We start from the raw sequence: 27,467 nt of genomic DNA, 5'->3' as shown, positions 1-27,467 counted from the left end.
GCTCAAGTCATGAATTCTCACTCGTCAAATGAAGAAACAGGCAAGAAGAGTGAGGAGGCCTGCCTATCCATCCTTGAAGTCATGTGGCATATATTCACAATTGTATTATTAAAGATGACCTTATGCTGTGACTTAGCAATTCAGTTTCTGGGTATGTTCCATAAAAAGAAAAAATTAGAAAAGTGGCAACTTTCAAAGCTCAAAACCATTCATTACAGAGTTATTTTTGATGACAAAGAAATGAATATATTCTAAATATCCAAAACTAGGAAAGCAGTCAGATAAATGACAAAGCAACCATGAATGCAGTCAGTACAATCCCTTCTGCAGCAGAAGGCTATTGACATGTAGAGGTTCACAGTCCAGTACCAAGTGTAAAGGGAAGCTACAAACACCATCATTGCAGTTACATAAGTGGCTACAGGAGTGACTGAGGAAACACATACAACATCAAACAGAAATGAAAGGCATATGGTGGTGTTTTGTGTTTTTCAAGAATGTTTGCTTTTAGTTTGAGTGTATTGACTATGTAATTAGAAAAATGATCTACTTTTTAGAAAACCCAACCACAGTGGAGAGATAGCCAAGCCTTTTCCATAAGATCTCACACTTGGTTAGTGGAAGAGTAAGGACTGAAATTCAGGACATGACCTTTCTGTCCTATGCTTATTGTATTGGTCCTTGTGGGCCCAGTAAGGGCCTCAAAGCTTCCTTCTACCTCAGGCTGAAATATTTCTGTCCCTTGTCCCTCTTGCTAAACCCCTTCTTAGCTGATAGACAAGGGATTAATAACACTTTGGCATGTATGGTTACATGTCTCAAGTAGATGGTTACATGTCTCGAGTAGATGTTTACATTTTAATATGGCTAATTTATCAATCCCACTTGGAAAAGAAGTTTAGGTTTTGCCAACCAGAACCTCACTCTAGGCTGCTGTAAGTAGTCATTTATGCATCTCTAATTTTGTTTCCGAACTCATGTAGTTCACATGCCAAACAAATCAAAATGTTGGATCCTAAAGCAGAGAAAGGTTTATTGAAGGCCCATGCAAGGAAATGGGTGGTTCATGCCACCCCAAAACCCCTAACTCCTAAACAGGTTTTAACAAAGCACTGTTAAAGTCAAGGCAAGGGAAGTGAGTGGTTGGTTGTTGCAAATGTCTTGGTGAAGGAATCCTTTGTTCTTGCAGCTGTCCACATAAGTCAGATCATGATGTAAATGTCCAAGACAAATGTTATTCTCTATTCTACAACTTTTTATCTCGAAATAAGTGAATCTTAAAGGTCAGGGCTCTGAGAGTAAGCTATCCTGTATACTTCAGGCTAGAGGGAACATTGTTTTACAAAAGGTGCAGAGTCAGTATAACTAAGTACAGGCAACAGAGCAAAAGAGTAAAAGCTAAATTAATAGATCCAATATGGAGTCAGGTTTCTTCTTTCCTATTACAGTTTGATCATACAGGCTCTGTACATTTCTGGTTGACATCATACCTGGGAACTACTTTTTCCCTGAATGGACACTGTTTCCCACTTTATTTCGTAACTGGTTTTGTTAATATATAATAAACTTTGGTTAGTGGATATTGATTGTGTAAGTGGCCAATTTATGTGCCCCATGTCTCTTGGCACCCAATCAGCTATGGTTTCCAAGTCCAGTTGCAATTCAGAATATCCTGGGAAGCTTGCCTGCACCCAACCCTTGGAAAATCTGATTCAGCAAGTCTGAGGCAAAGCCCTAAGTATTTAGCAAGTGTGCTACATGATTCTGATGGATGCAAACTCTTCCTAGGCAGGCATTAGGAGCCACCTAAGTGTATTTTAATATTACTACTGTGTCTTCTCTTTGTAGGTAATCTTTCCCCAGCTTGATCCAGATATGCACTAAAATATATCTCTGTGTGGATCTCTTTCAATTGATTTTATTTGGCCCTTGGTGATATCTTTTGATCTCAGCCTTGATGTCTTTGCTCAGCTCAGGGAAAATGTTTTATTAGTTCTCAGTTAATACAGTCCAAATATCCTGAGGGTACCAAATGGGACTCTATTCTGTCTCTTTATCTTCATCATCAACTTCCTCTCCTTTAGTTTTAGAAGAATTTTAGTAATTTGTCTTCTAATTCACTGGTTTGGTTTCATTCCCCATATCTAATTCACTGTCTAAAATCTATTTTCAATTAAATTCATTGTATTTTCCATCTGAAAATAGTTGCATTTTCATAGTGCAGCAGTCTCTCAACTTAAGATTTCTGGCAAGATCTCTGACATTTTGCTTGCTTGGAGGAGGGGATAATGCCTTGGCATCTTAGGAAAACATTTTCCTTAACTCTTCAAATTGAAACATATTTTGAATAATGGGGTTTTTCCTATTATCAATTTTATTTTATATTTATTCACTCTTAGAGGGTCTTGGAGGCTCTATGTTTATCAAATATTGAGTATAGATTTGGTCCTCTCAAAAAGCTCTAGGTCCTTTTCATATCATTTGTGGTCAGATGAAAAGAATGAAATGTCAGTACATGTTATGTTTCAGTGACAATCTTGGGGAAAATTCTAATTTTCTAGTTGTATGACTTTTTACATGTAGCCTAACTTTTTTCTTACATGTTATTGTCTCTTTCAAGGGGTAGACCTATGTGAAAAAAATGCCTGTTAACACATTACAAGGGGATAATTTCAAGATGGCAGAAGAATAAGATGGGGAGTTCAAATTTTCCCTGATAAATAATACATCAAAAACTCATCTGCATGAGGAACAACTTTTACAGAACACTTTCTGAATGCTAGGACTCCAGACTTCCATAAAGGCAAACCAATCTCCTTGGAATGAGTGTGTAAGTTTTCTGGGTGTTCTTGGCTTCTGAGTGTTGCTTTCACCATTAGTATTGGGGTTTTGTTTTCTGTGTGATGTGGCCTGTGAAGTCTTGATGCTACAGTAATAGGTCAGGCCTGAACCCCCAAGGTGGGAGACCTGAGTCCAGGACTTTGGACCATCAGAGAACTCCTAAACTGGTAGAACATTAATTTTTTTGATGAGAGTTCTCCCAAAGGCCTCAGTCTCAACACTAAGATCAAACTCCCCCAAAGGCAAGAAAGCTCCATGCCAGATTCTTCATACCATACTTTTCGGGAAAGAGAAACACAACCCTGTCCATTAGCAGAAAGACTGCCCAAAGCCATACCAAGCCCATAGACTCCCCAAAACACACTACTGTACACAGCAGTGCCCTTCAGAGAGACATGATCCAGCTCCATCCACCAGAACACAGGCACAAGTCCGCCGACCAGGAAACCTTCACAAGGTGCTGGTCCAAAGCCACATACAGGAAGCAGACTCCAGAATAACAGGAACTACGACCTTCCAGCCTGCAGACAGGCAACCCCAGACACAGCAAATTAAATTAAAAGACAAAGAAATACACAGCAGATGAAGGAACATGGTAAAAAACAAAACCCCACAAGACCAAACAAATGAAGAGGAAATAGCAGTTTATTTGAAACAGAATTCAAGGTGGTGATAGTAAAGACGATCTAAAACATGGAAACAAAATGGAATCACAAATAAATAGACTGAAGGCAGAGGCTGAGAAGATACAAGAAGTGTTTAACAAGGACATACAAGAATTGAGAATAGATAATTGGCAATGAACAAGACAATAAATGAGATTAAAAATTCACTAGGGGGAACAGATAACAGAATAACTGAGGCAGAAGAGCAGATAAGTGAGCTGGAAGACAGAATGGTGTAAATAACTGAAGCACAGTAGACTAAAGAAAAAAGAATAAAAAGTAATGAGGACAGTCTCAAAGACTTCTGGGACAACATTAAGCACACCAACATTCAAATAATAGAGGTCCCTGAAGAAGAAGAAGAAAAAAAAAAGCATATGAGAAAATATTTGAAGAGACTATAGTTGAAAACTTTCCTTACATTGGAACAGAAATAGCCACCCAAACCCAGGAAGGCCAGAGAGTCTGATATAGGATAAACCCAAGGAGAAATATGCCAGTGAAAGTGAAAATTGCTCAGTCATGTCCAACTCTTTGCAACCCCGTGAACTATATAGTCCATGGAATTCTCCAGGCCAGAATACTGGAGTGGGTAACCAACCTTTCCCTTCTCCAGGGGATCTTCCCAGCCCAAGGATCAAACCCAGGTTTCCCACATTGCAGTCAGATTCTTTACCAGCTGAGACACAAGAGAAACCCTGGAATACTGGCGTGGGTAGCCTATCCCTTCTCCAGCAAAAATTAAACACAAAGAACAAACATTAAAAGCAGCAAGGGAAAAGCAACAAATAGCATACAAAAGGGCCTCCATAAGGCCAACAGCTGATCTTTTAACAGAAACTCTTCAGACCAGAAGAGACTAGCAAGATATACTTAAAGTGATGAAAGGAAAACACCTACAACCAACATTACTCTATCCAGCAAGGATCTCATTCAAATTTGAAGGAGAAATCAAAAGCTTTACAGACAGGAAAAAGTTAAGAGAATTCAGCATCATCAAGCCAGCTTTATAACAAATGGTAAAGGAACTTCTCTAGACAGGAAATACAAAAGAGAGAAAAGGCCTACAAAAGCAAACCCAAAACAATAAATGGAAACGGGATCATACACATCAGCAATTACCTTAAATGTAACTGTGCTAAATGCTCCAAGCAATATCTACAATGCATTTTATCCAAAAACAGTAGACTTCACTTTATTCTCAGGTGCACATGGAACATTCTCCAGGATAAATCACACCTTGGGTCACAAATCAAGTCTTGGTAAATTTTGTAAATCTGAAATCATTTCAAGCATCTTTTCTGATCGCAAAATTATAAGATTAGATATCAACTATAGGAAAAAACTTTAAAATCACAAATGCATGGAGGGTAAACAGTATGTTTCTGAATAACCATGTGGTCACTTAGGAAATCAAAGAGGAAATTAAAAAAAATACTTAGAAGCAAATGACAATGAAAACATGACAACTCAAAATCCACGTGTGAAAGTCGCTCTTTACAACCCCATGGGCTATGCAGTCCATGGGATTATCCCAGGCCAGAATACTGGAGTGGGTAGCCTCTCACTTCTCCAAGGGATCTTCCAACCCAGGGACTGAACCCAGGTCTCCCACATTGCAGGTGGATTCTTTACCGGCTGAGCTATCAGGGAAGCCTATGTGGGGTGCAGTAAAAGCAGTGCTAAAGAGAAGTTGACAGCAACACAGTTCTACCTCAAGAAACAATGAAACCATCAAATAAACAACCCAAGCTTACATGTAAAGCAACTAGAAAAATAAAAAAGAAAAAACCCTCAAAGTTAGTAGAAGGAAAGAAATCATAAAGATCGGAGCAGAAATAAATGAAGGAGAAATTAAGGAAATGTTAGAAAGATCAATAAAAGTAAAACTGGCTCTTTGAAAAGATAAAACTGATAAACAATTAGCCAGAGGCATCAAGGGGGAAAGGGAGAAGACTCAGCAATAAAATTAGAAATTAAAAAGGCAACGTTACAAGGAATAACACAGAAATACAAAGGATCATAAGAGACTACTACTGTTACTGAATTTGCAACTCCATGTGCCTGATGCACAGTGAGGCCCATCAATACTAAAACATTAAAGTTTGGAACAAACAAAGGTTTATTACAAATCCATACAAAGAGATGGATGGCTCATGCCCTAAGAATCCTAAAGTTACTGAAAATTTTCAGCAAGTCCCTTTAAAACCAAAAGGTGAGGGATGGGCATGGTTAGTTGTTGCAGAGTTCTCAGCGCCAGGTCCTTTTTTCCTGAGGTCAGATCATGGTCAACTAATGACAATTCTGTAAATCTCTACTGGATGAATGTTATTCTCTGTCTTGACAAGAAAGGGAAAAGTCACAAAGCAAAACTCTCACCCTCCAAGGTCCCAATCCAGGCTGAGATGGCAGATCTCAGTTCACAGTTCTTTTGGGGTCAGATTCCCACACCCTGCCCAGCTGTCACCCATGAAGGAGTCAGGCACCCCACCCAACTGTCCCTCAGTCTCCTCAGGCTGCCCAAATGAGGAGACCAAGTTTCACAGACTGCAGCCCACACAGCCAGCCACTGTTATTGGGTCACAGAGACAGGGATAGGGGAGAGGTTCACCTTTTCCTCAAGGCCTGGACCACAGCTAGTGGAGGCCTTAGTGAGGGCTCTGGAGCCTTGTAGGACATAGTCCCCAGCCTATTCCCTGGGCCTTCCAGCTCAACCACTGGTCAAAGGCTGGGTAAGCTGGAGCGGCTCCAGAAGGCCTGAATCTTTCTCTTAGCTCACTCTCTACCTGATGACCACCACACCACCGACCCTTGACTGAATCACTTCCCCAGTGGTTCCTCACTGACAGTTACCGGTAGGCAGGGCCCACTGCAGTGCTGACCAATTGCTGGGCAGGACAGCTAAGAATTGCTTATTGATAGTTGGTTGTTTGTGGGAGGGGCCCACTGAGGCACCAAGCAATGGTTGAGCAACACCTATTGTCTAGTAAGAGTGCAGAGTAATGAGGCACAGCAATGGCTATCTGCTAAGGGCTCTACTAATCTTGCTCTGTTAGACTATGAACAATTATACACCAACAAAATGGACAGCCTCGAAGGAATGGATAAATTCTTAGAAAAGTATAACCTTCCAAAACTGAACCAGGAAGAAATAGAAAATATGAGCAGACCAATAACAAGCATGAAATTCAAGACAGTAATTTAAAAAATCTTCCAACAAAAGCCCATGACCAGATAAATGGCTTCACAGGTGAATTCTACCAAAAGTTTAGAGAAGAGATAAAACACCAATCCTGCTCAAACTCTTCCAGAAAATTACAGAGGAAGAAAACTCCCAAACTCATTCTACAAGACCACCATCATTCTGATACCAAAACCCAACAAAGATGCCACAAAAAAAGAAAACTACAGGCAGATATCACTGAACATAGATGCAAAAATCCTCAACAAAATTCTAGCCAATAGAAATCAACAACACAATAAAATGATCATACATCATGATCAAGTGGGCTTTATACCAGATGCAAGGATTCTTCAACATACACAAATCAATCATTACCATCTTTCTAAATTCCATATATATGCGTTAGAGTAAAAAAATAATAATAACAAATAAATAAATAAATAAATAAATTTGATATGTGATATTAACAAATTGAAAGATAAAAGCCATATGATTATCACAATAGATGCAGAGAAAGCTTTTGACAAAATTCAACATATATCTATGATAAAATCTCTCCAGAAAGTAGGCATAGAAGGAACACACTAATGACAAGCCCACAGCAAACATTATTCTCAAAGTGAAAAACTGAAAGCATTTCCTGTAAGATAAGGAAAAAGACAAGGGTGTCCTTTCTCACCACTATTACTCAACACAGTTTTGGAAGTCCTAGCCAAAGCAATTAGGGAAGAAAAAAGAAATAAAAGGAATCCAGAGTGGAAAAGAAGTAAAACTCTCACTGTTTGCAGATGACATGATGTTATACATAGAAAACCCTAAACATGTCACCAGAAAATTACTAGAACTAGTCAGTGAATATAGTAAAGTTGCAGGATATAAATTAATACATAGAAATCCCTTGCATTTTTATACACTAATGATGAAAAATCAGAATGAGAAATAAAGGAAGCAGTCCCATTCACTACTGCAGCAAAAGAATAAAATACCCAGCAATAAATGTACCTAAAGAGACAAAAGATTTACATGCAGAAAACTATAAGACATTGATGAAATAAATCAAAGATGACAGAAAAACAAATGGAGAGGTATATCATGTTCTTGGATTAGAAGAATTAATATTGTGAAAATGTCTATACTACACAATGTAATCTACAGATTCAATGCAATCCTTATCAAACTACCAATGGTATTCTTCACAGAACTAGAACAAAAAATTGCAAATTTTGTATAGAAACATAAAAGACCACAAATCACCAATGCAATCTTGAGAAAGAAGATCAAAGCTGGAAGAACCAACCTTCATGACTTCAGATTATTTTACAAAGATATAGTCATCAAGACAGTATGGTACTAGCACAAAAACAGAAATATAGGCCAATGGAACAAGATAGAAAGACCAGAGATATATCCGTACATCTATGAGGAAAGCTGAGCGCCGAAGAATTGATGCTTTTGAACTGTGGTGTTGGAGAAGACTCTTGAGAGTCCCTTGGACTGCAAGGAGATCCAACCAGTCCATTCTAAAGGATATCAGCCCAGGGTGTTCTTTGGAAGGAATGATGCTAAAGCTGAAACTTCAGTACTTTGGCCACCTCATGTGAAGGGTTGACTCATTGGAAAAGTCTCTGATGCTGGGAGAGATTGGGGGCAGGAGGAGAAAGGGATGACAGAGGATGAGATGGCTGGATGGCATCACTGACTCGACGGAAGTGAGTCTTTTGAACACCAAAGGAAACTATAAACAAGGTGAAAAGACAACCCTCAGAATGGGATAAAATAATAGCAAATGAAACAACTGACAAAAGATTAATCTGCAAAATATACAAGCAGTTCGTGCAGTTCAATACCAGAAAAATTAACAACCCAATCAAAAAATGGGCAGAAGACCCAAACAGATATTTCTCCAAAGAAGACATACAGATGGCTAATAAACACATGAAAAGTTACTCAATATGACTCATTATTAGAGATATGCAAGTCAAAACTACAGTGAGGTATCGCCTTACATTGGTCACAATGACCATCATCAGAAAGTCTACAAACAATAAATGCTGAAGAGGGTGTGAAGAAAAGGGAACCCTCTTGCATTGTTGGTGGGAATGTAAATTGATACAGCTACTATGGAAAACAGTATGAAGATTCCTTAAAAACTAGAAATAAAAATACCATATGAGCCAACAATTCCCCTACTGTGCACATACCCTGAGGAAACCATAACTGAAAAAGACATTATCTCCCACAATGTTCATCTAAGCACTATTTACATAGGATGTGGAAGCAACCTAGATGTCCATCAACAGATGAATGGATAAAGAAGCTGTAGTACATATATACAATGGAATATTGCTCAGCCATAAAAAGGAACACATTTGAGTCAGTTCTAATGAGGTGGATGAACCTAGGGGCTATTATATAGAGTAAAGTAAATCAGAAAGAGAAAAACAAATGTTGTATATTAACCCATATATGTGGAGTCTAGAAAGATGGTACTTACTGATGAACCTATTTTCAGGGCAGCAGTGGAAATGCAGACATAGAGAAAAGACTTGTGGACATAGTAATGGAAGAAAGTGGAACAAATTGAGAGAGCAGTATGGAAACATATACACTACCATATGTAGAATAGATAGCCAATGGGAATTTGCTATATGATGCAGAGAACTGAAACGCAGTGCTCTATGAAAATTTAGATGGGTAGGTTGAGTGGGAAGTGAGAGGGAGGTTCAAGAGGGAGGTGATATATGTATACCTATGGCTGATTCATGTTGATGTATGGCAGAAATGAATACAATACTTAAAGCAATTATATGCAATTAAAATAAATTATTTTTTAAAAAAAAAACATATAAGATGGTTCCTGACTCCTGGTGGATAATTAGTCATTGAGGTGGGTTATCATGTCGTCATTATGGCTGCTGCTATTACTTGCTTCCTGTTTCAGTTAGGTATCTGATTATCTTGGGAATTGCTCTGTGTACAGATAAAGTTCAGACCAGAGAAGGGGCCTGAATTCTGTCCTGGGATGTTCTGCACCATCCTGTATCTCATAGATATGCATTTGGGAGAAGGGAGGGGCAGAGTGTTGGACTAGCCAGTAGCAACAACCACTTGTTATTACTACTTCAAATGAATTTCTGCTTCTCTACTACAGTTATTTTACTTAAATTAGCAGCTAGCATTGATGACAAAAAGCATATTCTTATAAACAGATTGTCCCTTTAACTACTCACTCACACGACGCTTGTGTTCTGTTTGGGGTCTGATAATCCATCTAACAGAGTTTTGTCAAGAAAACACAATGGTCATAACAAACATGCTTTACTAACAATACAAGAGATGACTCTACACATGGACATAACCAGACAGTCAATACCCAAATTGGATTGAATAGATTATTTGTAGCTGAAGATGCAGAAGATCTATACAGTCAGCAAAAACAAGACCTGGAGCTGACTGCAGCTCAGATCATCAGCGTCTTATTATAAAACTCAGGCTTAAATTGAAAAAAGAAGGGAAAATCACTAGGTTATTCAGGTATGACCTAAATCAAATTCCTTATGATTATACAGTGGAAGTGACAAACAGATTCAAGGAATTAGATCTGGTAGGCAGAGTGCCTGAAGAGCTATGGACAAAGGTTCATAGCATTGTACACAAGGCAGGGACGAACACTATCCCAAAGAGAAAGAAATGCAAGATGGCAAAGTGGTTGTCTGAGGAAGATTTACAAGTAGCTGAGGAAAGAAGAAGAATGAAAGGCAAAGAAGAAAGGGAAGGACATGCAGAGTTTCAGGGAATAGCAAACAGAGATAAGACTCCTTAAATGATCAATGCAAAGAAATAGAAGAAAACAATAGAAAGGGAAAGACTAGAGATCTCTTCAAGAAAATTGAAGATATCAAGGGAACATTTAATGCAAGGATGGGCACAATAAAGGGTAGAAATGGTGAGGACCTAACAGAAGCAGAAGAGATTAAAAAGAGGTGGCAAGAATGCAGAGAAAAATTATACAAAAAAGTGTTAATGACACAAATAACCATGGTGGTATTGTCAGTCACCAACATCCAGAAACCCTGAAGTGTGAAGTCAAGTGGGCCTTAAGAAGCATTACTATAAACAAAGCTAGTCGAGGTGATGGAATTACAGTTGAGCTATTTCAAATCCTGAAAGATGATGCTGTTAAAGTGTTACACTCAATATGTCAGCAAATTTGGAATGCTCAGGAGTGGCCACAGGACTAGAAAAGGCCAGGTTTCATTCTAATCCCAAGGAAGGGTAATGCCAAAAAATATTTGAACTACCATACAATTGGGCTAACTCAACATGCTAGCAAGGTAATGCTCAAAATTCTTCAAACTAGGCCTCAGCAGTAGGAGAACTGAGAACTTCTAGATGGACAAGCTTGATTTAGAAAAAGGCAGAGGAACCAGAGATCAAAATACCAATATTCGTTAGATCATTGAGAAAGGAAGGGAATTCCAGAAAAACATCTGCTTCAATGATGCACAAAAGTCTTTGACTGTGTGCTATGGATGGAGGTTCGTGACACTGTACAGGAGGCAGGGCTCAAGATCATCCCCAATAAAAAGAAATGCAAAAAGGCAAAATGGTTGTCTGAGGAGCCCTTACAAATAGCTGAGAAAAGAAGAGAAGCGAAAGGCAAAGGAGAAAAAGAAAGATATACCCATGTGAATGCAGAATTCCAAAGAATAACAAAGAGATAAGAAAGCCTTCCAAAGTGATCAGTGCAAAGAAATACAGGAAAACAACAGAATGGGAAAGACTAGAGATCTCTTCAAGAAAATTAGAGATACAAGGGGAATATTTCATACAAAGATGGGCACAATAAATGACAGAAATGGTATGGACCTAACAGAAGCAGAAGATATTAAAAAGAGGTGGCAAGAATACACAGAACTATACAAAAAAGATCTTCATGATCCAGATAATCATGATGGTGTGATCACTCACCTAGAGCCAGACATCCTGGAGTCTGGTGAACCTTAGGAAGAATCACTATGAACAAAGCTAGAGGAGGTGGTGGAATTGCAGTTGAGCTATTTCAAATCCTAAAAGATGATGCTGTGAAAGTGCTGCACTCAATATGCCAGCAAATTTGGAAAACTCAGCAGTGACCACAGGACTGGAAAAGGTCAGTTTTCGTTCCAATTCCAAAGAAAGGCAATGCCAAAGAATGCTCAAACTACAGCACAATTGCACTCATCTCACATGCTAGCAAAGTAATGCTCAAAATTCTCCAAGCCAGGCTTCAGCAGTATGTGAACTGTGAACTTCCAGACATTCAAGCTGAATTTAGGAAAAGCAGAGGAATCAGAGATCAAATTGCCAACATCCATTGAATTATTGAAAAAGAAAAAGAGTTCCAGAAAAACATCTGCTACTGCCTTTTTGACTATGCCAAGGCCTTTGATTGTGTGGATCACAACAAACTGTGGAAAATTCTTCAAGAGATGGGAATACCAGACCACCTATCCTGTCTCTTGAGATATCTGTATGCAAGTCAGGAAGCAACAGTTAGAACTGGACATGGAACAACAAACTATTTCCAAATAGGAAAAGGAGTACAGCAAGACTGAATATTGTCACCCTGCTTATTTAACTTATATGCAGAGTACATCATGAGAAATGCTGGACTGGAAGAAGCACAAGCTGAAATTAAGATTGCCAGGAGAAATATCAATTACCTCAGATATTCAGATGACACCACCCTTATGGGAGAAAGTGAAGAAGAACTAAAGAGTCTCTTGATGAAAGTGAAAGAGGAGAATGAAAAAGTTGGCTTAAATCTCAACATTCAGAAAATGAAGATCATGGCATCTGGTCCCATCACTTCATTGGAAATAGATGGGAAAGCAGTGGAAACAGGGACAGACTTTATTTGGGGGGCTCCAAAATCACTGCAGATGGTGACTGCAGCCATGAAATTCAGACACTTGCTCCTTGGAAGAAAAGTTATGACCAACCTAGATAGCATATTAAAAAGCAGAGACATTACTTTGCCAACAAAGGTCTGTCTAGTCAAAGTTATGCTTTTTCCAGGAGTCATGTATGGATGTGAGTTCTACTCTAAAGAAAGCTGAGCACCAAAGAATTGATGTTTTTGAACTGTGGTGTTGGAGAAGACTCTTGAGAGTCCGTTGGACTGCAAGGAGATCCAACCAGTCCATCCTAAGGAAATCAGTCCTGAATATCCATTGGAAGGACTGATGTTGAAGCTGAAACTCCAATACTTTGGCCACCTGATGTGAAGAACTGACTCATTAGAAAAGACTCTGATTCTGGGAAAGATTGAAAGCAGGAGGAGAAGGGGATGAGTGAGGATGAAATGGTTGGATGGCATCACTGACTCAATGGAAATGAGTTTGAGTCAACTCTGGGAGTTGGTGATGGACAGGGAGGCCTGGTGTGCTGCAGTCCATGGGGTCACAAAGAGTTGGACACAACTGAGTGACTGAACTGAACTGATCTGTGTGCATCACAGCAACCTTGGAAAATTCTTAAAGAGATGAGAATACCAGATCACCTTTCCTGTTTCTTGAGAAACATATATGTGGGTCAAGAAACAACAGTTAGACCTTGTATGAAGCAACTGACTGCTTCAAAATTAGAAAAGGATACAACAGTTAGATATTGTAACCCTGATTATTTAAATTATATACAGAATTGTTGTTGTTCAGTTGCCAAGTAGTATTCGACTCTTCGTGACCTTATGTATTGCAACACACCAGACTTCCCTGTTCCTCGTTATATCCTAGAGTTTGACCAAGTTCATGTCCATTGAATCAAAGTTGCCATCCAATCATTTAATCCTCTGTCGCCATCTTCTCCTTCTGCCTTCAATCTTTTACAGCATCAGGGTCTTTCCCAATGAGTCTGTTCTTCACATCAGGTGACCAAAATATTGGAGTTTCAGGTTTAGCATCAAGTCCTTCCAAAGAGTATTCAGGGTTTATTTCCTTTAAGATTGATTGGTTTGACCTCCATGCTGTCTGAGGGACTCTTAAGAGTCTTCTTCAGCAACACAGTTTGAAAACATCAGTTCTTTGGCACTCTGCCTTCTAACTGTCCAGCTCTCACATCCATACATGACTACTGGAAAGACCATAATGTTGACAATATGTACCTTTGTTGGCAAAGGAATGTTTTTTATTTTTAACACACTGTCTAGATTTGACCTAGCTTTCCTGCCATAAAGCAATTGTCTTCCTATTTCATGACTGCAGTCACAATCCACAGTGATTTTAGAGCCCAAGAAGAGGAAATCTTTCATTGCTTCCACCTATCCCCTTTCTATTTGCCATGAAGTGATGGGACCGGATGCCTTGATCTTATTTTTTTTTTTTTTCAAACTGAATCTTAAGCAGGCTTTTTCCACTCTCCTCCTTTACCCTCATCAAGGGTCTCATTAGTTCCTCTTTGCTTTCTGTCATTAGAGTGATATCATCCGCAAGTCTGAGGTTGTTATTTCTCCCTGCAATCCTGATTCCAGCTTGTAACTCATCCAACCTGGCATGATGTGCTCTGCATATAAGTTAAATAAACAGGATGACTATAAATAAACTTGTCGTACTCCTTTCTCAATCCTGAACCAGGCAGTTGTTCTGTACAGTGTTCTAATTGCTGCTTCTTAACCCACATTCAGGTTTCTCAGGAGGCAGGTAAGATGGTCTGGTATTGCCATCACTTTAAGAGTTCTCCAAAGTTTGTTATGATCCACACAGTCAAATGGACATGATTGGGTGACTAACATGGTCAGTGAAACAGAGGTAATATTTTTCTACAATCCCCTTGCTTCCTCTATGATCCAGCAAATGTTGGCACTTTGATCTTTGGTTCCTCTGCCTATTCTAAGCTCAGCTTTAACATCTGGAAATTTTAGGTTCACTTAATGCTGAAGCCTAGCTTTGAGGATTTTAAATATATATAACCTTACTTGCATGGGAGATGAATGCAATTGTCCCATGGTTTGAACCGTATCTCTTGACTTCCTACTTTTGCATTCCAGTTCCCTTTGATAAACAGGACATCTTTTTTGGTGCTAGTTCTAGAAGGTTTTATAGGTCTTCACAGAGAAGGGCAGTAGTACTGCCCTCCTTGGAAACTGGAAAGATGGCTGACCTTTCCTAGTCCTGTGGCCACTGCTGGGTTTTCCAAATTTGCTGACATATTGAGTGCAGCACTTTAGTAGCCTCATCTTTTAGGACTTTTAAATAGCTCTGCTGGAATTCCATCACCTCTACTAGCTTTATTGGCAAAAGTGCTTCCTAAGGCCCACTTGACCTCACATTCCAGAACGTCTGGCCCTGAATGAGAGACTACACCATTGTGGTTGTCTGTGTCATTAAGATCTATTTTTTATATAGTTCTTCTCTGTATTCTTTCCATCTCTTCCTGATCTCTTCTGCTTCTATTAAATCTTTACTGTTCCTGTCCTTTATTTTGCCCATCTTTGGATGAAATGTTCCTTTGATATTTCCAATTTTCTTGAGGAGGATTATAGTTTTACCCTTTCTGTAGTTTTCCTCTGTTTCTTTGCATTGTTTATTGAAGAATGCCTTCTTGTCTCCCCTTGCTGTTCTCTGGAACTCTGTGATTAGTTGAGTTTACCTTTTGCTTTCTCCCTTGCTTTTCACGTCTCCTCTTTCCTCAGCTATTTGTAAAGCCTCCCCAGACAATCACTTTGCCTTCTTGCTTTCCTTTTCTTCTTGGGATGGTTTTGTTTGCTTGTTCTTGTACAATATTATGCACCCCTGTCCATAGTTTTTCAGGCACTCTGTTTACTAGATCTAATCCCATGAATCCATTGGTCACCTCTACTGTATATTCATAGGGGATTTGATTAAAGTCATACCTGACTGGCCTATTGGTTTTCCCCACTTTCTTTATTTTAACCCTGAATTTTGCTTTGAGAAGCTGATGATCTGGGCCACAGTCAGTTCCAGGTCTTGTTTTCACTGACTGTATACAGCTTCTCCATCTTCAGCTACAAAGAATGTAATCAATCTGATTTCACTACTGACAATTTGGTAATCTCCATGTGTAAAGTCATCTCTTGTGTTGTTGAAAAAGGGTGTTTTCTATGACCTGTTTGTCCTCTTGGAAGAATTCTGTTAGACTTCACCTTGCTTTATTTTGCACTCCAAGGCCAAACTTGCCTGTTACTCCACGTATCTCTTGACTTCCTACTTTTGCATTCCAATCCCCTATGATGAATAGGACATCTTTTTTGGTGTTAGTTCTAGGATTTTTTATATGTCTTCATAGAGCTAATGAACTCCAGCTTCTTTAGCATCAGTGGATGGAGTGTAGACTTGGATTACTGTGGTACTGAATAGTTTTCCTTGGAATGATCTCAGAACCGAGATCATTCTGTTGTTTTTGAGGTTGCATTTCATAGTCTTTTGTTGATTATGATGGCTACTCCATTTCTTGTATGGGATTCTTGCCCACAGTAGTAGATATAATGGTCATGTGAATTAAATTCACCCATTTCCATCCATTTGAGTTCACTGATTCCTAAGATGATGATGTTTATTCTTACCATCTCCTGCCTAACCACATCCAATTTACCCTGATTCATGGACCTAACATTTCAGGTTCTTATGCAATACACTTCTTTAGAGCATTGGATTTTGCTTTCAAAACCAGACACATCCACAAATGAGTGTCGTTTCCACTTTGGCCAGTTGCTTCATTCTTTCTAGAGCTATTAGTAGGTGTTCTCCTCCCTTCCCGAGTAGCACACTGACCTGGAGGGCTCATCTTCTGGTGTAATATATTTTCTCCTTTTTATACAGTTCACAGGGATCTCACAGCTTGTTTACTGGAGTGGTTTACCATTCCTTCCTCCAGTGGATCACATTTTGTCATAACTCTCTACTATGACCCATCCATCTTGGGTGGCCCTATACAGCATGGCTCATGGCTTCACTGAGTTATGCAAGCCCCTTTGCCACTAGGCAGTAATCCATGAAGGGGACATCATGCAAAATGCTGGGATGGGTGAATCACAAGCTAGAATCAAGATTGCTGGGAGAATTATCAACAACCTCTGATATGTAGATGATACTTCTCTAATGGCAGAAAGTGAAGAGGAACTAAAGGGCCTCTTGATGAAGGTGAAAGAGGAGAGTGAAAATGCTGGCTTAAAACTCAACATTCAAGAAACTAAGGTCAAGGCATCTATTCCCATTACTTCATGGCAAGCAGAAGGGGAAAGAGTGGAAGCAGTGACAGAGTTTATTTTCTTGGGCTCCAAAATCACTGTGGATGGTGACTGCAGCCTTGATATTAAAAGACACTAACTCCTTAGACTTCCCTGGTGGCTCAGACAGTAAAGCGTCTGCTTACAATGCAGGAGACCTGGGTTCAATCCCTGGGTCAGGAAGATCTCCTGGAGAAGGAAATGGCAACCCACTCCAGTATTCTTGCCTGGAAAATTCCATGGACATAGAAGCCTGGTAGTCTGCAGTCCATGGGGTCACAAAGAGTCAGACACAACTCAGCAACTTCACTTTCACTTTCCTCAGCTCCTTGGAAGGAAAACTATGACAAGCCTAGACACCACATTAAAAAGCAGAGACATCACTTTGATGACAAAAGTATGTATTCAAAGCTATGGTTTTTCTAATAGTCATACATAGGTGTGAGAGTTGGACCACAATGAAGGCTGAGCACCGAAGAGCTGATGTTTTCAAATTGTGGTGTTGGAGAAGACTTTTGAGAGTCACTTGAACTGCTAGAAGATCTAGCCAGTTAATCCTAAAGAAACTCGACCTCGGATATTTATTGGAAGTGTTGATGTTGAAGCTGAAGCTCCAATACTTAGACCATCTGATGTGAAGAGCTAACTCTTCAGAAAAGACTCTGATGCTGGGAAAAATTAGGGCAAAAAGAGAAGGTGGGTGGCAGAGGATGAGATGGTTAGATAGCATCACCAACTCAATGGACATGAATTTGAGCAAACCAGGAAATAGTGAAAGACAGGAAAGCCTGGTGTGCAGAAGTCCATGGGGGACACAAACAGTCAGACACAACTTAGTGACTGAACAACAAAAAAGCCATCCCTCCTCTGGCCCAGTCCTATAGCTGCTGCTCCTTCCCAATCTGTGCCAAAAGAGGCTTGAGCCCAGCTTCCTCCTTTCAGTTGTCTCTCATGCTGTCTGTGTATTGCATTTTCACATGATCAAAAGTGACCTTAACATCTTTCCTCCTTGTGTAGAATTTAATTTCCTAACTGCAGTTTTATACAGTGCAAAATGAAGATGTTGTATCTCTGATCTTGCAAGAAAAAACCAGTTCCTCACCTGTGTGGGGAGTATGGAATTGATTGATATGTTAATGTAGGAGGATGCAGTCCTGAAAGGATGTCAGGTACTTCTAAATATACACTGTGTGCGGCCCAGTTCTGCCTGCTGCAGGCTTTGATGTCAAATAAAATGGGATAACGGTGGGAGAGTGAAGCCATATCACAGATCTTCTTCCTTCTAACAGAAGGGCAAAGGTCAGCAAAATCCTCATCAGTCGCTTCCAAGCAAGGCAAAGGGTACCTTTTTTGATAGCTTGAAAAAGGAAAGTCACATTAAAATTTAGAGTTAAGATGTTCAGCAAGGCACTCTGCCTCACAACCAAAGGCCCTACTGGACAAAGAAATTAAAGAAAATTTCAACAGTTCTCCTCATAGTCCCTACATATGATTATGGGCTAAGTAGGTGAATATGGAAAACACAAAGATCAACCATAGCAAAGAGAAGGTGGCAGACCTGGTTCTTTTTGGTTCTCAGAGAGAGAGGGAAGCACCCCAGGGTTCCCTGTCACTGAGAGCTCCCAACTAAATAGCTTAAAAATATTCTGCCATGGAAATGGGATGAATAGAGCATAAAACAAAATTTAGCCCTGGAACCAAGACCCTTTGAAATGAGACTCAGCTCTGATAATTAATATCAGCAAAGGAAAAAGAGCTGTCAAGGAAAATTTGCCCAATGATATTAGAGCAAATGGAATTAAGGGCAAGGCAGAGAGAAATGATACAGTAACTACATGTTTCAGGGGAAATTAAGGAAAGAGAAGATAGCACATAGCATGCAAAAGACTAATGAAGAAAATAGATTGAGCAAATATAAAACCTAAAAACAAAAAATGTTCCCATGAGTCCTTCACACCAAAGAAAGATAATACAGAAATGTGAATGAGTAAAAGATGAGACTAAAATGCAGAGAATAGGCCTAAAAGAAAAGTTTTAAAATTTTAATATCAAAGAACATCATTAATAGAACTAGTAAATTAACAGAAGTGGAAAGGGAAAAGGTAATCCATTGCTGACATAGAGAAAGACAGATTTGAGATGACAGCTATAAAAGCCCAAGAAAAGACCTAGAGATTAAAACAATCATAAAAAAAAAAAAAAATAGAAATGAAGGACAGGCCAGGGAGACTAACTGGGGTCCCTGAAGTGGAAACCTCCCAAAAGGGGAAGAAAATTTTCATGAGCAAAAGAACAAATATTGAAACCAATCTAGAAGGTAAAAGCTTCACTCCAGGAAACATTAATACATAATGAGTCCCATTGAAATAGTTTCTGCTTAAGTTAATAAACACTAAGGATAAAGGCTTGCTTCAGGCATTTAGACACAGAGTGCAACAAAGAGAGCTGGCCAAGAACAGGCCAGACCGTGCAGACAAATCTTAGGCTGCCCCCTTAGCAGCATTCAGAATTTTAAAGACAAAGACATGGAGAGAAAATTCTGAGATCAATAACACATTAACCAAGAATGTTATACCCAGCCGACTGGCTTCCAAGAATCATAGTCACAGATAAAAATACCAAAAATGGGCTCTTTTCATGAGAGGTTACAAGAAAAGTCAGCCCACTAACATGAACAGAGGAAGGACAGGTAAACCTGGGCAACATTTAAAATCAGTGGACCAATGGTTAAAACTGTACATTTTATATTCTGTATATTTTACCACATAATTTTAAAATATCAAGGAAAAGGAAAAAAATGAAAACAATGGAGTACATGAAATGAAAAGTTAGGCTAAAAATTTCTGAGGGAAAGAAAACATTGTTTATCCACCCAAGTTTTCCTTTGATTTCAAAGGCTACAGATAATTTTGGACTAGCAGGAATTTCAGAATCCAACATCTATGAGACCTTGGGACTCCTCAATGATAAAATCCAGCCCAGCAAAGCAAGTAAACAAAACAGAAACTCAGCCAGGAGAAGGAAAGCTATTAGAAGCAGGACCCCAAAGTATGAAATCCACTCAAATGTAAGTAGAAAGGGGCTAAACAACAATGGGAATGATTGTTATAGGATAGATTGCAACTCTTATTAACCTTGCAGATATCACCAACAAAAATCATGATAAAATCATGTGAAAGTAGACAAATGTTTATTTCTTTATCTTTTATAATAGAACATAATTAAAATTTTCTGGAATTGAAACAGAGAGTCAAAAACATAAAAGAGGCAACCTTTCAATGCTTTTCACATTTTTGTTCTTGATCTTAGAGGTCTCTTTTACAAAATAATATCTTTTTTGCCAAGGCAACATTTATTCGAAGATCTGCAGTTCCTTTCATTTAAATATTACTCCATTTTCTTCTCTTAAAGTAAAATTTAATAAAATACTTTTATACTGAACATAGTGGGTGTCACTAATCCCATTTTTATTGACAGGTCTTTTTAAAATTTATCTATACTTTCCCCTTTTATAGTTGATATGGGTACAGAGATGTCTAAGGTGAGGGCCACCTGAGGCTGATATGTCTGCTGCAGAGCAGCTGGATCTGAGGTCATTTTCAAACTTTCTCTTCCCGTATTGTTTTTACTATTCTTTATAATGAACAGCCTTCATTTCTACGACATCAAAACGACTTGAGAAAATGAATAAATTAGAGGAAATCAAATGTTTGAAAATTAGGATTGTTTTCAGATTTTACTAGGAAAAACTTTAAAACCATCCAAGTGGGTAAGGGAAGCATTTATTTCTCCTGTGTCTGGAGTAGCTGGGTGAGAAATGGCTAGGTGGCTCAGCTCCACGTGTAGGGTCCAAGATAACCTACCAGACAGTTTTGGATGGCCTGGTTGGGGTGACCATAGACACTCTGCTCCATGAGTCCCTTGTCCTTCAGGTGCCCCATCCCAGGCATATTGTCAGGGCAGAGGCAGCAGTAGCAGGATAGGAAAGCCAATTACACAAGTACTTTTACATGCTTCTACTTGCAACAAACCTGGTAACAGCCAAAGAAGTCAACCAGTTAAATTCAGAGTCAGATGGTAGAGAAATAGACTGTTTAACAGTGGGGAAAACTGCAAAGGTCATATGGTACAATTCATATATACAGGGAGGAGTGAGGAGTTGGTTTCATTATAATATGGTTCAGGTAAAGCTCAACATTCAGAAAATGAAGATCATGGCATCCAGTCCCATCACGTCATGGGAAAGAGATGGGGAAACAGTGGAAACAGTGTCAGACTTTATTTTGGGGGGCTCCAAAATCACTGCAGATGGTGACTGCAGCTATAAAATTAAAAGACACTTACTCCTTCGAAGAAAAGTTATGACCAACCTAGATAGCATATTCAAAAACAGAGACATTATTTTGCCGACTAAGGTCCTTCTAGTCAAGGCTATGGTTTTTCCTGCGGTCATGTATGGATGTCAGAGTTGGACTCTGAAGAAGGCTGAGCACCGAAGAATTGATGCTTTTGAACTGTGGTGTTGGAGAAGACTCTTGAGAGTCCCTTGGACTGCAAGGAGATCCAATCAGTCCATTCTAAAGGAGATCAGCCCTGGGATTTCTTTGGAAGGACTGATGCTAAAGCTGAAACTCCAGTACTTTGGCCACCTCATGGGAAGAGTTGACTCACTGGAAAACTCTGATGCTGGGAGGGATTGGGAGCAGGAGGAGAAGGGGATGACAGAGGATGAGATGGCTGGATGGCATCACTGACTAGATGGATGTGAGTCTGAGTGAACTCCAGGAGTTGGTGATGGACAGGGAGGCCTGGCATGCTTCAATTCATGGGGTCGCAAAGACTCAAACACGACTGAGCAACTGAACTGAACTGATAGCTGTTTCTACCTATTTTTGCATTGAAATTAACAAGCCAGTCAGTTTTATCCCAACATCTCTCTCCCAGTAAGATTGAAAGGGAATCCTAATGGCTTCCTAATCCATTTACTTAAGAATGAAAAAAAAAAAAAAAAAGACATTTTTGTTTCAGAATGTTCAGCGAGAATCTACCAGTTTTTTTGTTTGTTTGTTTGTTTCTTAGTTCAGGAAGACAGATTAGAGATCCATTGCCAGAAGCTTGGGCAAAGAAGAGCAAACAAAAATTTCCAGGAAGAAGATCTTAGCTTCAAATAATGAAATCCAGGGCAAACCCTGTTATGGGTAAGGAGATAATGTCCTTGGATGGCTGGTTGTGAAGGCAGCATGCATCTGAGAACTTGGGGTAGGCAAGGACAGGTTTCCAGCTGAGACTGCAATTTTCAGAGAACAACACAGAACTTTCTGTTCCTGAACAACTTGATGGCTACCTTGGACCTGTGCATGAGCAAACTGATGGGGGGAGATACAAGAGTGAGTTTTACTAACCTGTGAGATGTTAGACAGTGGTTAACTTCTTCAGGATGCACATACTGGGGACAGATCCTCTCAAGAGGCCTGGCATTTCTTAGAGTTACACTTAAACTAGGTCCTGCAAAATAGAGAGTTCACACATGGAAGAATATTTCAGCATGTTCCTACCATGTACATACACTCATAGATTTAAATTGAGTTTTATTCCTGATTTTGCTGTTTATCTGTCACAGGATCTTGGACTAGTCACCTAACTTTTCTAAACTTCAGTTTCATCATCTGTAAAATGAGCATAATACAATAACCAAGGCTCAGGGTTATTCAAAAATTCAAAGGAGATGCTGTTTCTAAACTGGCATATGGTTACCCCTCAACTGATGGCAGATACCATGATTACTAATAAGTAGATGTCAAGGGTGAGATGAAGGACATGGCAAAGATGGGCAGGGCAATGCATGCTGATACATTCTCATTTGAGTTTCATTATTTAGAACTGCACTTAATTTTTTTCAGTGCCTTTATGGGCTGGTTCTCAGGGAAGTAAAGGGAATCTATCCCTGCCTTCTTCAACCTCTCCTATATTCTGAAGCATTTAAAGGACAATTAAACTGTGACAACTCACTGATGAATAACTGTGCTCTCTGCTAATCTTGTCACATTAGGCCCTGACTGGAGACACAATTAATACAACATGGTTGAACAGCTTACACATTAATTATGTGCCCCAGTAAAGGTGACAGGGCTGGGAAGCCTGCAGCATCTTAATTCCCCACTCTCGGGGACTTTTCCACTGCAAGTGAGATCCCAGTGTTGGCACAAATCAACTTTGTCACACCAGAGCTCAGAGCTACACCAAGGGGGACTTCCTCCTCTGTACCCCATACCTTCTGTCTGCAGATCCAGGACTGTAGCAGCTGGGTAGAAGTGATTTACAGTGAGCCCTCCAAGGTGATGTGTTAGCACTCAAGGTCAGTGAATTGAAGAGTGTGGCTTAATAATGTGCAGCATTTTGAGCTTCACTCTCAACCTCAAAAAGAATTTGTCTTTTGCAAAAATAAGGGGCTCTGTGATTGGTGCTTCACCGAGGCTCACTCAGTCAAACCTCAGAGCAGCCTGAGGGCTTCAAACAGTACACCAATCAGGAATCTGTCCCCTTTCCCTAGCCTCTAGGCTCCTCACTGTCAGCCAGCCAGGATGCAACTTCAGACCCTTTTCTATGCAAACGCATACCTATTTGTATGAGCATTTATCATTTTCAATGTCATTTAAATTTTTTTAAATAATAGAACTATGTACACATAGTTTTCATTTTCTCAATATTTCTTTTCTTGTCAGTCCACATCATTCTAATTGATGACTGCATCATACTCCAGAATAGATGTTGGTTGACTGAAAGAAAAACACACAACATGGGAGTTGTGAGTGAAGTTTTATTCAGATTCTTACTGAGGACGGTGACCTAAGAGAGAGCCTCTAAGATATCTCTGAGAAACTGCTTCACAGAGGTCCTAGGGAGGCTAGTTTATGCATGATTTTTGTTGTGGAATACATACAGTCAGTAAGCATCTTGGTAAAAGATTATTGATAGTTACAGAGAACAGACATCTCAGATTAATGTTTACAGTAATTTTCTGTGTATGGGAAGATGCAAGAAATGAAGTTCATTAAAATTCTTCCTGAAATGCGTTCAACTATCCAAGGACCTGTTTGTGCACAGAGCATGTGTGTGCACAGAGCCAGTCTGGACAACACATTATACTCTTTCTCAGGGTTTCTTTTCCACAAACCTTCTATAATTTACTTTTTTAACTTCAGGTTTTGTCCTATGCTTTCCCTTTTGCTTTCTCTCTTAACCTCTCTTTAGGACAAAATTATTTCCCCTTAACAGATTGTATTTCTATTCCTTATACTCTTTAAAATTTTCCTTGCCTACAAAGACACTTTCCTTATTAATTTTAGTAGTTTTATTTACATAATCCAAATTCTCAACCCTTAAAAACACCAGACTCTAGTGAAAGCCACAGAGAAAGAAATCATAAACCATCACACCAGCATTTCCTGATTGGCAGACTTACATACATACTCCATAAGCTCTTTGTTGTTATTCAGTCACTAAGTTGTGTCCGACTTCTTGTGATCCCATTGTCTGAAGCATGTCAGACTCCTCTGTCCTCCACTATCTCCTGGAGTTTGCTCAAATTCATGTCCATTGGTTTGGTGATGCTACCCAATCATCTCATCCTCTGCCACCCCTTCTCCTTTTGCCTTCAATCTTTCCAGGCAGCAGAATCTTTCCAATGAGTCAGATCTTCACATCAAGTGGACAAAATATTGCAGCTTCAGTATCAGCCCTTCCAATAAATATTCAGGGATGATTTCCCTTACGATTGACTGGTTTGACCTCCTTGCAGTCCAAGGGACTCTCAAAAGTCTTCACCAGTGCCACAATTCAAAGCATCAATTCTTTGGTTCTCAGCCTTCTTTATGGTCCAACCCTCACATCAGTACAGGATTACTGGAGAAAACATAGCTTTGACTACATGAACCTTTGTTGGAAAAGTTCTATCTCTGCTTTTTTATTTATATTTTGATAGTTGTTTTTTTTTTTTTTTACTGAAGCATTGTTAATGTACAATATTTCAGGTTTATAGCAAAGTAATTCAGTTATACACACACACACATATATATATATATTCTTTCTCAGATTATTTTCCATTATAGGTTATTACAGGATATTAAAGATACTTCCTCATGCTATACAATAGGTCATTGTTCATTTATTTTATTTATTTATTTTTAATTAGAGGATGATAACTTCACAATATTGTGTTGGTTTCTGCCATACATCAGCATGAATGTGTAAGTTGACTTACACATAGGTTTCTCAGGAAACAAGTAAGGTGATCTGGCACTCCCATTACTTTAAGAATTTTCTACAATTTGTTGTGATCCGCACAGTCAAAGGCTTTAGCATAGTCAATGAAGCAGAAGTAACTGTTTCTGTAACTCCCTTGATTTCTCCATGATTCAACAAATGTTTGTGCTCTGGTTCCTCTGCCTCTTCAAAACCCAGTTTGTACCTCTGGAAGTTCTTGGTTCACTAAAAATGTTTGTGTTTACTGGACACATGTCTTGTACCACTTTGAGGAAAGAAATTGTGTTATGACAAAATGTATGCCCATAACCTCAACAAGACATATTTTATCACAACATGATTTCTTCCCTCAAAGTGGTGCAACACATGTGTCCAAAAAACACAAACATCTTTAATTTTTCTCTAATAGGAAGACAAAAGTAGGTAAACTAAGATTTTTTTAAGCAATTAATATTTCTTACTTGGGAATAATATGGATATTCAATCAATTTTCCATCATTTAATTTAGCAAATCTCCAAAGTTTTATATTATAGTACCAAAGAATTTGGAGAAATGATTTTTAAGTAGATATGCCATAGAACATGATTTTTATAGTTCACCTAAAAACTCTTACCCCATTTGCATTTTTCCTCACTTACAAAAGTATCAAATTATATCAAGTTATTTTTCTTGCTGATAAATTTTATAACAGACAACATGATCTTATTTGACTTTCAGCTCTATTTCTGCTTTATTGACTATGCCAAAGCCTTTGACTGTGTGGATCACATTAAACTGTGGAAAATTCTGAAACAGATGGGAATACCAGACCACCTGACCTGCCTCTTTAAAAACCTGTATACAGGTCAGGAAGCAACAGTTAGAACTGGACATGGAACGACAGACTGGTTCCAAATAGGAAAAGGAGTACGTCAAAGCTGTATATTGTCACCCTGCTTATTTAACTAATATGCAGAGTATATCATGAGAAATGCTGGGCTGGAAAAAGCACAAGCTGGAATCAAGATTGCCAGGAGAAATATCAATAACCTCAGATATGCAGATGACACCACCCTTATGAAAGAAAGTGAAGAGGAACTCAAAAGCCTCTTGAAAGAGTGAAAGAGGAGAGTGAAAAAGTTGGCTTAAAGCTCAACATTCAGAAAACGAAGATCATGGAATCTGGTCCCATCACTTCATGGGAAATAGATGGGGAAACAGTGGAAACAGTGTCAGATTTTATTTTGGGGGCCTCCAAAATCACTGCAGATGGTGATTGCAGCCATGAAATTAAAAGACGCTTACTCCTTGGAAGAAAAGTTATGAACAACCTAGATAGTATATTCAAAAGCAGAGATATTACTTTGCCAACAAAGGTCCATCTAGTCAAGGCTATGGTTTATCCAGTGGTCATGTATGGATGTGAGAGTTGGACTGTGAAGAGGGCTGAGAGCCAAAGAATTGATGTTTTTGAGCTGTGGTGTTGGAGAAGACTCTTGAGAGTCCCTTGGCCTGCAAGGAGATCCAACCAGTCCATTCTGAAGGAGATCAACCCTGGGGGTTCTTTGGAAGGAATGATGCTAAAGCTGAAATTCCAGTACTTTGGCCACCTCATGCAAAGAGTTGACTCATTGGAAAAGACTCTGATGCTGGGAGGGATTGGGGGCAGGAGGAGAAGGGGACGACAGGATGAGATGGCTGGATGGCATCATTGACTCGGTGGATGTGAGTTTGAGTGAACTCCGGGAGATGGTGACGGACAGGGAGGCCTGGCGTGCTGCAATTCATGGGGTCGCAAAGAGTCGGACACGACTGAGAGACTGAACTTAACTGAACTGAAACCCAGGTACAATGAAAGTTCTACATTTTATGTCATTAACTCTAAAGACAGTTTGGTTTATTTAATTAAACCAAAATACTTAAACTTATCTTTATTCACTAAAGATTTAATCTATGTAATTTAATCTTAAAAGATATTTGAGCTGGTTTCTATTATACTCTTGAATTTATATAAATGCTTAATTTTCTTTAAGACAGTTAGAGATACTTTACAAGTTCATTTTGATAATACCATCCAAAGGTAGAAACATATCATATCTATAATGCAGACACAGACAGACATGATCAGAGATCTCAAACCTTCATTCTGAGGCTTAGTCATTCAAATATTACAATACAAAACTCACTAGTCTACAATAGAAGCTGGAATAAATTGTTTACTCAGTTAAGTTTTTTAAAAATCCTATTTTAACTTTCTTTCTTCCTGAGTCTTAGGAAATTGAAGATGGTCTAGATAAGAGTTTCCTAAGA

This window comes from Oryx dammah, unplaced genomic scaffold (genome assembly GCF_014754425.2).
Source record: "Oryx dammah isolate SB20612 unplaced genomic scaffold, SCBI_Odam_1.1 HiC_scaffold_27, whole genome shotgun sequence".
Taxonomy (NCBI): domain Eukaryota; kingdom Metazoa; phylum Chordata; class Mammalia; order Artiodactyla; family Bovidae; genus Oryx; species Oryx dammah.
The sequence above is the reverse complement of the archived record's forward strand: the minus strand, read 5'-3'. Positions refer to the sequence as shown.